A 14666-nucleotide genomic window follows, 5' to 3' on the forward strand; every position below is an offset into this window, starting at 1 on the left:
GTTATTGTGGTATTATTGACTATATTCCCTAGGTTGACTATATTCATGACTACATCCTCATGACTTGCTTTATAAATGGAATCTGTGCTTCTTACTCCCTTCACCTTTTCCACTCATTGCCCACCTTCCTCCCCTGTGGTAGCCATGAGTTTGTTCTCTGTATCTATGAGTCTGTTTCTGTTCTGTTTTGTGTTTCAGAGCCTAGTATAATGCAATCATGTGGTATTTTTCTTTGACTTATTTAACTTAGCATTATACCCTCTAGGTCCACCCAGGTTGTCACAAATGGCAAGATTCCATTCCTTTTATTGCTGCATAATATTCCATGGTACACATGTACCATAGCTTCTTTAGGCACCCATTGATTGTGGACACCCAGGCCACTTCTATATCTTGGCTCTTGTAAAATAATGTTGCAATGAACATAGGGATGCCTAGTAGTGTTTTTGCATTCTTCAGGTAAATACTCAGAGGTGAAATTGCTGGATCATATGATGGCTCTATTTTTAATTTTTAAGGAAACACCATATCGTTTTCCATAGTGTCCTCACCAATTTACACTCCTGCCAACAGTGTACAGAGAAGGTCAATGTCACTAATCATCATGGAGATGCAAACCAAACCCACAATGAGATATCATCTTACTCCTGTCAGAATGACTATCATCCCAAAGAGAGCAGAGGACAGTGTTGGAGAGCATGTGGAGAAAGGGGACTTCGTGTCTCATTACAGGCTGTTCTCCTCGACTCGGTGCCTTTCCCTCTGTCCATCTGGTGAAGCCCTTTCTGAGAAGCCGACCTGTGACTCCGGTCTGGCCTGCACTGGCAGCACTTCCCTCCCTTTTGTTGATCGTGGAGGAGTTTCCCACTGGCATGTGCCTCTACGTTCTGCATGAGAAGTAACATGGATGGGACCTCAGCTTGTCTCTGTGCTCCAGGATTTCACATCCTGCCCAACATGTAGGGACTCCAAAAACTTCTGTTGTAGTAAATTTATTTTAATATATTTTTAGATGAAAAGCTGTACTCTAGACCAGCCGTGGGCAAACTACGGCCCGCGGGCCGGATCTGGCCCGTTTGAAATGAATAAAACTAAAAAAAAAAAAAAAAAGACCGTACCCTTTTATGTAATGATGTTTACTTTGAATTTATACTAGTTCACACAAACACTCCATCCATGCTTTTGTTCCGGCCCTCCGGTCCAGTTTAAGAACCCATTGTGGCCCTCGAGTCAAAAAGTTTGCCCACCCCTGATCTAGACTATAAGTCAATATCTAAGCTGGAGGACACAGCAATTGTGTTTGAAGATGCAGTGTTGTCCTAGAATTTTCTTCAGAGGACTTGGTCCTGCTGCTATGTGGGTTGGGCCAGGTCCAGCTCTGGGAGGGGAGTTTCTGTGGCTCGAGCCAGCACAACAAAGGTGAGGGCACAGGAGAAAATTCCTGTGGAGCCCCAAAGACTGTAGGGATCACCTCAAAATCCGTCACATGCGCAATCTGGTAGCAACAACATGGAGGAGGATATGGTTTTTTAGGATAAGCTGTGGAGACAGTGAAGAGGGAAGTTGAAGGTCAGCGAATGTGTTTTCCAGGAGATGAGAGGCACAGGTGATTAGGATAAGGAGGAAGAGCCTGGTAAGGGTCCGAGGTGGAGAAAACGCAGGTGTGGGCATATGTGTGGTAAGTAGCATTGAGCAATGTGTTTTGCGAATGGACTAAACGTAGGGTGGGTGCGTAGAATGAACCTGCTGACTCACACTGACTTTGAGAAGAACACATCTTAAAAAAAAAAAATGATGTAGGTGAATTATGTAAAATAACACAGAGGATGTTCACCATGAGGTCACACGAAAAGGGAATGTTTGGGGCCTCATAATTACTTTTAGTAAATAGATATTAAAAATGTAAAAAAAATAAGGTAAAAACCCAAGAGGCAGTATCACAGGCCTCCTCCAAACTGTGGGCCCTCTGGGACTGGGGTCCTGAGCTCTAACTGTGCTCTGCAGGATTTGGGTGAGAAATCTACGAACTGAGCAAAGTACTCTGATAGCGTGCTCGTGCCCTGGAGTCTGAGTCATTTACTATAAAGGTGCCCTGGGTCATCCCTACTAAGTGCTGCTTAACCAGGGGAGCAGACCTGTGGGCAGAGTGGTCCGACGGGTGGTGATGGATGGGTGTCTGCATCCCGCCTACACCTTCTAGGCCAGACATCCCTGAGGACCTGGATCTCTTGCTTCTCGCAGATGCTATTTTTAGCTTCTGATCCTTTAATACTCATCCCTAGGGCTCTGCTCACAACAGCCTGGAAACGCCTCAATTCCTTGCCTCTGGAATGGATGGAGTAAAAGATACTGTTAGTGTCATAATAACCAAAGTCAACAAGCTATTATTCATGATGGCTGCTCCAATTTTTCCAGTTTTCACGGACTTGCTCAGCCTGCTCATGCTGCCCCAGTATTCCTAAATGATTTACTCTGCAGTGACTTGTTTTTAAAGAGTAAAACCCTCTTCAAACAAGCTGTAGTTAGTGCAGTTTCCCTAAGAGGCCACGTGTGAGGTTCCACACCGTGGCCCCACTCCAGGGTAGAAATTCCAACGCTGACAATATCCAACCACTACAACCAAGGATGTATTGGAAATGAAAACTAAAAATTGGCTGGATCGTTTCTTTATGCAGTTACGTAACTGGTGATAATTTTTTTTAGAGAAGAGGGTTAAGGCAGCTGGATGTCAGAGAGATGCCTCAGTAGCAAACAAAATGAATACTTGCTGCAAAAAAAAAAAATGTCAAAATGTGGATGTGCCTCCAATCATTTAAAAAATAGAAGGTGATAAGTTGAAAATGTCAGGTAATTGGCAGACAGATAGAAAGTTAAACTGTGTCCTCAGTGAAGAAAATTAACCAGCAGCTGCCGGCAGGGACCCCAAGGTCAGGTGAATGCCAGATCCGCGCAGAGCCCAATCATTCAGAAGGGGCCGCGGCCGGCGGGCCCTCCCCGGTCATTCCCAGCTCTCTCAGGAACTGCCCCGAACCACTGCCAACATGTGTTCATTTCTAAAAATTACATAGATTGTGATGTATTACCCATCACACGACAAAAATCCGCTGTGAATTAAATCAGCCCTTTGTTTAAATTGCTCCCCGGCAATACGTATCAAATCATCATAAATGACATTGAAGTTATAATCTGCAGTCCCCGGCCTCAGCCACTGATAAGGCTGCACCATGGGACGATCAATACTTACTATTCATTTTTGAAATTATCTTCACATTGATCCCTGAACAAGCGCCAGCAACACACAGGCACAGTGCCTTTAATACAATAATTATATAAAGGGTTACAGGCTCATCCTCCCGGCCAATAAAAGCTGTCACCTGGCAGGGACAGTTACAATCCCATAATCCATCAAAACCCTGTTCCCTGACCTGTGGGCTTCTGGGCTTTGAGGAGCCACGATAAACAAGCCGGGCGAGGAGCGGACAGCGAGCGGCCGCTGCACAAAGGCGGCCGATGGATATTACTGATTAACGAAAATCCTCTGAGGAGCCCGTGTCCCGGTTTTGGTTTTTTAATGGTAGGAACAATGAAGAACTATTCATCTCTTTGGTAATTGTAATTCACTAAGAAAAAAATGCAGCTAGCCGCTTCTCTGCTTTTCTTTTTTGGTCTTTAATTTATCAGGTTTGACTTTGCACCAGATGATAAATAGTAATGAAGTCAGAACATAGAAATCATAGAGAGACAGGTAGCTGAGGACAGGAATGAGGGAGGGTCTGGGACCACAGACAGAGACAGATCAATGGACTTGGCACTCAGTCTCAGAGCTCCCAACACACACACACACACACACACACACACACATTCACATACCCAGACATAAATACACACAGGGACACACACAGACACACAGATGCACACACAGAGATACACAAACACTGACATATAAAGAGACACACTGAGACACAAACACATACACACACATACCCAGAAAGAAATACACATAGGGACACACACACACAGATACACACATAGACACAAATACACACATGACACACCCAGACACACACAGGGATGCAGACACAGTTGCACACATACACTCACATACCCAGACATACATATACACAGTCACACGGACATACAGACACACAGATGCACACACAGACAAGACATAAACACAGAGACACACATACCCAGATATAAATACACACAGGGACAGACACATACAGGTATGTACACACAGTTGCACACACACACACACACACACACAGACATACATACACAAAGGGACACACACAGAGACACACACAGATGCATACACAGACACAAACATAGACACACACATACCAAGACATACATACATATAGGGACACACACACAGAAAGCCTTTAAAAGCTTTCCAGTCAAGTTTGAATGGATCTTGTAAATTTATTAAAGAAATCCTGCAAGTTTTCTCTAATGTGTGTCTTTATTGCCATTAATTATAACAAAGCCATTTACTGATTCTATAATAATAAAAGCATAATATGCTAATTAGACCAGATGGCCAAACAACCTTTGGACGACATTCCAGATGACCTTCCAGAGGAAGCCCCTTGCACAAATTTTGTGTATTGGGCCTCTAGTATGTTTAATATGCCATTAAGTTTCACCTTGCTTAGAGAAATAGACTGACAAAAGTGGACTGAACATACCTGTTTCTTGGGCTAATTTTTAACTGTTTTTAATCATGACTTGATCAGTGAGTTTGTGTTGCCAGAGGATTGGTGGGTGGTTGGGGGAGAGAATTCCATAATAGTGTAGCTGGAGAAGGCAGCCCTCCTGTGGCCAAGGGGCAGAAGGGGCAAGCAAGGGCTTTCTGCAAGGCCCCACTGGGGGCAGCCTGGTCCCTGGTGCACATGCACTCAGCTCATATGGTGACAGCTGCAGGGCCAACATGAGCTGGGACCTCAGGGAGTGTACCCTCCACCTCCATCCAAGTCTGACTCATCAGTCTAGCTCCTCCTCTCTCAAAGGTGTAGGCCTCAGTCATGTCAGAAATGACAAATGATGGGCTTTTAAAAGAATGTTTGGGAGATTTGTTTATTATTTAAAATTGTCAACATTAAAATGCTCAAGAGAAACGGTCACCTGGCCTGGAGTGTGTGTATTTTCAGTGTTTTGTGCTGTTACTGGGCTCAGTGAGTGCCATATTTTCTGAGGGGTTGGACAAAGTGTTTAGCTAAGGTGATGCCAGGACACTGGCTGGCTCAATTTATCAGTTGAAGACCGAGCCATGCAAACTGCAGGGCAGCATGTGGAGGGGAGGATGTCCAATCCATCGACTTCCCAGGAATGCCATGGGTGTGAAAAATAAGCATCTGGTTTGAGTCAGGGTCCTTCACTATGATACAGAAGTGGACCTCTCCCATGGTAGGCCTTACAAACTCTAGAGTAAATGATGAAAACACACTTAGAACTCCTTAAAGACAATGCACAATAATAGAAGTGTGCTACAGAACTATACAGAAGTTATAGAGAAGGGTATAGATCTGTGTTATAGAAGTATGTTATGTAGAAAGAAATTATGTAATTGAGTTGAGAATTGGGGACTCCTCATGATCAATCCATTTGGGCTGTTATGCCCAAGTGCCACAGACTGGCTGTTTTATAAACAACAGAAATGTATTCCTTGAAGTCCTGGAGGCTGGGAATCCCAGAGTGAGGTGCAGGTATGGTCAGGTTCTGGTGAGGACCCTCTTCTGGATCACAGGTAGCACTTCTCTTGTGTCCTCACATGGCAGAGAGATGGGGCAAAGGCTCTCTCCTGCCTTTTCTTAGAAGAGCGCTGATCATATTCCTGGGGACTCCATCCTTATAACCTAATCACCTCCAGAATACCCCCATCTCCTAACCCCATCACATTGGGGGTTGGATTTCAACAGGTGAATTTTGGGGTCACAAGAGATCAGTTCACTTTTAGAACCTTCAATGGTTTCCCAATCTCTTAGGATGCCAACCAACATTCTTGACAGTTGAAGACCTGCTGTGAGCAGGCCCTTCTCAGCCCAGCAAGCTTCATTTCAATGCACGTTCTAACTTCAGCCAAAGATTCCAGAGTTACTACACAGGGAGCCCCAAGTCTCCTCCTGCTGTTCAGCATTGTACAGGCAGTGCCCTCCGCCTGGGACCCTCCCACCATCATGCCTCCACTTCCCTCCCCTTCCTCCCAGAAACTCTTCAAGTCTCTGTCTGAAGGCTGGCCTGCCCTGACCACTGTCCCCACTGTGAGATCTCACATACTCAGGTCCTTACACTTAGTAGCAGTTATCACACTTTACATTAAATGTGTGGGTGATGATGTGATCAACTTCTACCTCTTTACTGGGCTGTAAGTGACCAAAGACAGAAGCGACCCTTGTTTAGTTGATAAACAGGGAACACAGGGCTCTGCACCTGGTGTTCCTTTATTCCCCTGTTGAGAGAATAAGTAGACAATTGAGCCCCAGGTCGTTATGCTCACATCCAAGAGCATGGCTGTTTAATACCTGGGTCATCAATATTGGATCAGAATGCTTTTACTGTGTGAAAAACAACCATAACATGAACTTGCCATTGTATTCAGTTTTCAGTTGTAGAGTTCAGTACTGTTAAGTATATTAAGAGCTGGGAGCACAGAGGCAGGTAGGCGGCTTCTGGTCTTGAGGCTGAGCCTCAGATGGTAACAAATAGAATTGGAGGGCAGTGCCCAGACCCTAGGGTAGTTCTGAGTCTCCCCTGGGGTTCCGTCCCCCCACAGGGAGAAACCAAAAATTAGCTGGTGGGGGTTTGAGAAGGGTGGGATTCCAGGTCAACCAAGGAGGACCTGGGTCAGTTAGAGGGCCACCCTTTCTTCTCAGCTGGAAGCAGGAAAAGGGATGATGGCAGCTGGAGGAAACAGGGAAATTGAAGAATTTCTTGGCTCAACAGGAACTGGATATTATCAATAGTGGCACAGTCATTTGCTCTGAGTTAGATACTTGTCTAAATGCAATTTTAAAGTACACTTCCCAGGTGGCTATGTCATAATAAATATAATTTATGACAATTCTTCCAAATATTAACTAGTAGAGAAATCCCCACCATTGGAATGGCACAATGCAGAATTATTTTACTATTTCATTTCTTGGATGGACTTACCAAATATCAATTAAACTTCTGTGTGAGAGAGGGTAGGAAATGGAGAGCGAGAGATGGTGCCAACATGGGGTTCATAGGAGGCTGGATGGGAAGTTTCATGTCTGTGGAGAGCATGTTTCCTGAGGCCACATTCTGAAGGTTCTCCCCCTGATCTTCTTCCGCCTTTCCTGTCTCCCATAACAGGCTCCTCACACCCATTTCACTTCCCCTCTTCCCTGCCCCCCCCCCCCCCGGCCCCAAATAACAGTGCACATCAGCACTAAAATATGGCCAAGTGCTTGCACCTATGAAATCCTCAGGTGCCTTATCTTGTATTTTTATTTAATTGCTTTCGACTTATAACAATAGGAAAGTAGTGAGCTGTGCAGGAACAGCAGTAGCCAGAGCAGCAGACGGTGTATCTATTATCTCGCGTGCATGAAGGTCGCCGACCTATGGCAGTCAGAGGAGCAGAAACATTACAAATCATGTGCAATTTAATCTTTACACAAATAAAGGAAAAGGATCACAATGCCGGAATAATGAAGCCTCTCCCCAAGAGAAAGGCAAGTGTGTCCCTGAGGATGGTCTTCATTTTCTCCTGACGCTCTTCCAACGCGCACGCCTGAGATGCGCTCTCGGTGACATGCGTGTTAATAGAATTTGGGCTGGAAGAGTCGATGTTCTCCGTGATTGCTCTGTGCACCTGTGACTCAGTTCTCCTGCACTCACTCATCACTGCCCCGTGTCAACTTCTGGAGACCATTGTTCATTGGAGAACTGTCATCCGGGCTGAAATTAACCGTTGTGCCTCCTGTTCCGAGAGAGAATGCTTCATGTCCCTCACTGTTCAGAGTATGCCTGCTGTATTCTTAAACTTCTAGAAAAGTTGCAAAGAAAGGAAATGCTAGCTCTAAGTCAGGGGTGGAGAACCTCTCTTCTGCCAAGGGCCATTTGGATATTTATGACATCATTGGTGGGTCATACAAAATTATCAACCTAAAAATTAGCTGCTGTATTTGGTCAAACATTTAATTAACTCATCCCTAATGCCTTGGCAGGGTCAGAACAAGTGATTTTGTGGGCCTTATATGGTCCAAGAACCGGACATTCCCCACCCCTGTTCTAAGCCAACATGAAATAAAATTCAAACACAACTCTAAGAATTATAAGTTGTGGATTTTTGAGGCAGAAATACAACTTCCAGGTGTCTTTGTTAAAACAGAAGACCAGTACTGTATTTGTTATCTACCTGGAAAGGTTTGAGGTGATTCAGAGAGCCCTGGTTATGTCCCCAAACTCTCTCTGCTCTCAGCCACCAGATCCTTGCACCCAGCAGGCAGGTGTTCACTAAAGCACCACCCCTGACGCTGGAGAAACAGGAATCAGGAAAGGCGCGGACTCTGTCAGCTCTCCTCCATGTGGCACAGGGACCAGGAGGGAGAAGCCGCCTCATACCACACAGGTGTCCCAGTCATGATCAGGAGACTCCAGTCACTGAGGTCTACAGAACCAGGGAGAAAGAGCGACAGCAAAATGAAGAAAGAGGGTCTGATCTCTGAGAATACATGGCTCCTTTTCATCTTGACGTTCTTATAGTTAAGTGAACTTTCATTGTAGAACGATTTTAGATGTACAGAAAATCACAAAGATACTAGGAGGAGTTGCTGCACACCCTTTCTCAGGTTCCATCACTGCTACCCACAGGACCAGGTGCCACAGGAACCTGGCTGCAGCTGAGGAACCTACATGAATCACTGCCAGTAAAGACACTGCCCCTTGTTTGGATGTCACTAGCCTTTTCCTGATGTCAGTCCTTCTATCCCAGAGGAGCATATGGCAGCCAGGCTCCATGTCCTCTGGGGCTCCTCAGCACTGTGACTGTGACTGTGCTCAGTGTTGAGGGCCTTGACAGTGGAGGAGGACTCATCACCTATGGTGTAGGAGGCCCCTCACATGGAATGTAGGCACTATTATCACCGTATGAGGCACATCCTGTCTACATGGCTCATCATGGACTATGTTGACCTGATCCCCTCCCTGAGGACATGTCTGTCTGTTTTCCCCTCCCCCTTTCATACTGCATGTTCTTGGAAGAGCTTACTGAGCACCAGCCACTCTTAAGGAGTAGGGAGTCACCATAGTGCACCTACTTGGAGGAGAGGAGCTACATAAATTACTTGGGATTCCTTTCTGAAAATGTATCTCTTCTCCCCAATTTACTTATTCAATTATTCATTTATGTCAGTATGGACTCATTGATATTTATTGTACAGTCTGGGTTATAATCCAATATTATGCTATTTATTTTGTTATTCAAATTGTTCCAGCTTCTGCCACTGGGAGCTCTGTCAGTTGGTTCCTGTGTCTCTTTAACACACCCCCATCACTGAGGGGCTTTTCTTTTTTTAACACTTTCATACTTTCTGTCACTACAAGGAGCTATGGTCTTATCTACAGCCTGGTCTCACATGCTGGATGTGCTTGTTGCTAATGGGAGCCATTACTTCCAGACCCTCCGGCAGGGAGAGCAATAAAGGTATGCAAACCAATCCATATCCCTCTGTCTCCTGTATCTATCTATCTATCTATCTATCTATCTATCTATCTATCTATTTATCATCATTTGTCTGCCTGTCTATTGTCATCTGTCTGTCTATTATCACCTATCTATATATCTATTATCATCTCTATCTATTATCATCTATTCATCATTTATCTATGTATCTATCTACCTATCATCATATCCATCTATCTATCATATATTATCATCTATTATCCATAATCTATTTCTCTATCATCTATCTATCTAGCTATCTATCATTTATCTATCTATTATCTACATATCTACCTTTCTCTGTAACCTCTCATTTAACAACCAAAAGCCTGGTTCCCACCTTCGCCAGCATTTTCTAATTTAATTTCTGTACTCAAATGCAAACTTGTTATGAGAAACCACTTACCAACAGAGGCTTAGAGGCATGGCTTTAGAGACCTCTTGTCTCACCACTTTCCATCCAGCATGTCCTCGTGTGGGGAGCTCTGCCACTGGCCATGCCAGGCTCTCCGTGGCACCTGGGGACCTGCGCCACTTCAGGGTGGAGGCCTGTGATTTGATGCCTTGGTCAGACATGAAAGAGAGCAAGACCTGGCAGCCCTGCCATCATGCAGTCCCGATCCCCAAGCTCAGCTCAGCCATCTCTCTCAGCGAGCTCTGGCTCGTGGACATGCTGGCCCCACTCCCCACACCCTGTCCAACTCAGTTAATCCCGTTACACTGTGCCATTCATGCACGCCCTGCTGCCAATTGCTCTCAGTCCCTTTTCATGAATTAGTTTTATAATCATGTGCATCTAAATTTCAACTAACCAGCATCCTAAAACTATTTAAGCTATTTTTTTTTGTTTTGTATTTTTTTTTTTTGACTTGCTGATTAGAAATTACCTCTTCCTTGAAACCACACAAGAACTTAGGGACTCATTTACCAAATACAAAGTGCTTTCTCGTTCTTGTTTTGTTCTGCTTCCATGCCGTGGACACTTCCCTCATGTGACTGGGCACTGAGGAAGGAGCCTGTGGTGGGTACAGCTGGGAGACACAAAGGTGGTCTGATGGGGGAGCTGGGCTGTGCTTGGAGAGTCTCACCATGCAACTCCAGGAAAGCACCAAGTCACTGGCAGAAGCAGGCATTTTTTAGTAGCCTCATCTGTCTCCCTCAGCCATTCTGAGACACGTAATTATCATATTATATGAATATGCTTAGCTCCTCTGGCCTAAAATGGCTCTCAGGCAAGAAAAAAAAAGGCTTTATAGAGTGTCACTATACCAAGGAGTTACTCTTTGTTTATTTCCAGATAAGCTCTATTCAAGCAGTGCTTTTCAAGATAGATTAGTAGTCTAGGTTGCTTTTACACTTAAGTGTGTTGCTGCAAATGTCAATTTGCTCTTCATCAAAAGTAGAAAGTTGCACATTTGCAGCATGGAAGGCCACCAGGATCAGCTGTGGGCATGAGAATCCACTGTGCACGTGGAAGACCTTTTTCATGCTGCGTGCACGGTGCCTGCGGAGTCATGACAGCCAACCACCCAGCCGAGCTGTGGATTCCAAGGCAAAGACTAGGACATTGGACTATGAGTTCTAGTAGAGAGGGGAAATTTTTCTCTAATAGATTGTTCTTGAAGGAAAAGAAACAGAAATCCTGAAGTGTACCTCCTGAGAAATATTAGCAAAGAAGCCTGGAATCCTCGTGCCCAGGGCAACCCTGAGAAAGCAGAATATAAAAAGCAAGTGCCCAAACCATTGACTTATAGAGTTTGATTCACAAATCTGTTTGCCTCTAAAACATGGTCAAGTCAGATCAGCATGTCTGGCTCTGGTTCCTTCTGCTCTCTAAAACGGAACAGTGGCCAGTGAGATGGAAAGAGAATGCCTCAGAGCAGAACCACAGCTGCTCCTGGGCCAGAAATGGAAAAGAAGCACAAATCCAGGAGCACCGACCAAGCCAGGGCCCAGCTGATCTCAGAGCACCAGGTGGTGGCACCCAGGACATTGGCTCCTGGAGGGACGTGGACTACACAGGTATCACAAAAGGAGATGGGTGACCCCGAGCCAGGGTCACTCTCGCCCGCCAGGAAAGGAGCTGCGAATAAAACAAAACAGAAGGCAGGCTCACTGCTTTTTCCATGAACTATTAGCCAAAGGCTGGAAACCGAAGAAAAGGCCTTGTGGCTCACTGGGTGTCAGTAGCACCCCGGGCAGTGGCCCCGCCCAGCTGAGGGCCTGCAGGGAGATGGTAACCATGGGGCTCAGCCCTGGAGCATGAGATGAAAACAAAACAGACTTCGGGGGCTGAACACATGGCAGAGCAGACAGAGTTGCATCGTTAAGTTGTGCACCTGATATTTATATGATGTTGTTAACCAGAGTTACTCCAGTACATTTAATAATAAAAAATAAAAAAACCCAACAATAACAACAGCAAAAAACACAGAGATAAGCAAAAGTAAAGCCAAAACTACTTACTGGTTGCACAGACTAAAATCCCAATTTAAACTCACAATAAAAAGTCTAACTAACACTAAAGACTTTGTAATGCTAAAAGAAAGGGGAATCTGGCCAGATTCAGGACAGAGCTGAAGGAAGGGTGATTTTAACCCCTGGCTAAAGGAGATTATAATCCGTGGTTCTGCTCCTTGAGGAACCCGCCCGGCACCACCCCTGCACACAGCCTGGCTCCCTCTGCTCTCAGAGTTGTCGAAACGATAAAACACAATTGCACATTCCGTTTTTCATGATTTTTCTAATTAGCTGCCTGTTTCATTTGATTAATTTTGCCTGATGTAACTGTAAATTGTATTTATGTTTTACATTTCTCTTCTCCTCCCCCCATTGAACCTGGTGACCATCTTCAATTCATCACATGGAGGCTTTTAATGAATTTCAAATGTCAATTTACGATGAGCGACTAAGGCTGGATATTAGGCAAACCTCTCATAAGCCTGTACTTGGTTTATTTTCTGAAACTGCTTCTAAATATATACATGAGAATGAAAGATATGCCCTGAAATGGAACAGATAGTAGGCTCTGTTCCTTGGGCTTCTGAGCCTGGTCTGATAGCCCACAGTTCACCTGCCTTTGGAATTTATATTCATGGCGCTGAGTAGTGCTGCTCATCTCTTTCTTATAGCCAGTGTTCTGGAATTTATCATACACAGATTCTTCTAATTACTTGACATAAAACTTCAGATTTAATTGTGTCTATTTTAATACAAAATATCTTTAGAAAATACAGAGAACAATTAATTCCAAATACACACCCTAGGCTCCAGGACCAAATTCAAGATTCCCTGTCCCGCTAACTGGAATGTGACCCAACCTGCGAGGCACCTAACAGCTTGCTTTTGTTTGTTTGTGGGGCTTTTTGTTTCCATTATTTGGCAGAATCCCTTTTATCTTTTACTCCCCTTACATTAGCGTCTCTTTTGTTTTCATAAATGGGATGGTGGTTAGGCCAAGTCAAGGACAGGAAGGGAGGCGGTGGGTGCACATCGCAGCGTAGTGAATTGCTACCCAGTGATGTCTTTGGCATCCCAACTAGAAATTTCCAAGGGCAAATAACCAAGCATGCTTTAAATCCATAACTCTGCGCTCTGCAACCCACGCGACATTGTTTCTCCTTGACACAGCTCAAGCCTGCAATCAATGCTTGCAGACACAGGACCCTCTGGCTCCCTGGGAGCTGAGTCGTTCATGGGATATCACTTGCTGTCCTAATTACTCTCTCTTTGTGTAAAGTATTGTATGTGGCTTGGTTAAGCTCACCCTGGTCTCACCAAGTCACCGTCCGTAGGAAAAATTAGCAAGTGTTCAGGTCTTCAACTCCCTAGCAGGACTTCTCTCTTGAAATTTAAATTGACATTCTCGAGAAAGCAATGTATTAACCACAATGCTCTTGACTCAGAGATGTTTTTAAAGCAAAGTGCTTGCAAACCTCACAGCCAAGATCGGGTGTTTGTGCCAGAAGAGGATGGAGAAGGATACTGGTGCATGGATTGAATGAGCCTTCTGAGGGCCAAGCTCGAGTCAAACTGCCAGCCCCATAGTGACCTGCTCTTGCCCACACCACACGTTCCCCTCCCTGCCTCTGTAAGAGCCTCCCAGAGTGGCAAGGCTGTAAGAAGACATCTACAAAGCTCAGCACTGCCATATACATTCAACGTCGGCATGCTGTTAGAATCATGCCATGTGCAAATCAATGAACATGTCGGGCTTGTAATCAACAAGCCATAAATAAAAAAGGGGTAGAATTTGTGTCACAGAACATATGGCCAAAGTAGAAAGGACCAGAGACATAGCACAGGACTCGTATAATCTCTTGCACTCTAGGCACATGTGTCTGTTTACACACTGGTTTTGACTGGACCACGTTGGTTTTAAGAGATATGCTGGACCAGATATCTGAGACCCTGCACTGAAGAACAGTTTCTGGACGAACTACTAATGTATATTCATGGCCAAGCCCAATGTCTTGGCACATACAGGTCAACCCTACCCAGCACTGCCACAGCACACCACCAGCAGGAGGAGAAAGGCTGGGCTGTTAGGTGTGTGGACCTCCAGTGAAGGCCACAGCTCTCCCTCCTAATGTTCTACCTGCCTCTGCTCCTCGTGGGTCCCTTACGTGGCCCTGAGGTGGGTGAGCAGGGTTGGGTGGGTGTCTGAGCCTGACCATCTGTGAACAGCTATCTGACACCTCCTAGTAAGCCCAGCCCCTAGCCAAGCTCCTAGCCACAGAGGAGTGGTAATTTGTATTATACTTCCTACCACACAGAAGTGGGTGGTCCTCTCTCTCTCTCTCTCTCTCTCTCCCTCTCTCTCTCTCTCTCTCTCTCTCTCTCCAGTGAGCAGAAAGGTTTTAAGAGGATGAGATTATTTATGTCTTACTCCCTGATTTTTGACTCTTAGAATCCAGCAGGAAAAGCTGCCTTATCTTCTTAAAGAGATAATTTTAATAAATTATCCTCTGAAAGT

This window comes from Myotis myotis, unplaced genomic scaffold (assembly GCF_014108235.1).
Source record: "Myotis myotis isolate mMyoMyo1 unplaced genomic scaffold, mMyoMyo1.p scaffold_m19_p_9, whole genome shotgun sequence".
Taxonomy (NCBI): Eukaryota; Metazoa; Chordata; class Mammalia; order Chiroptera; family Vespertilionidae; genus Myotis; species Myotis myotis.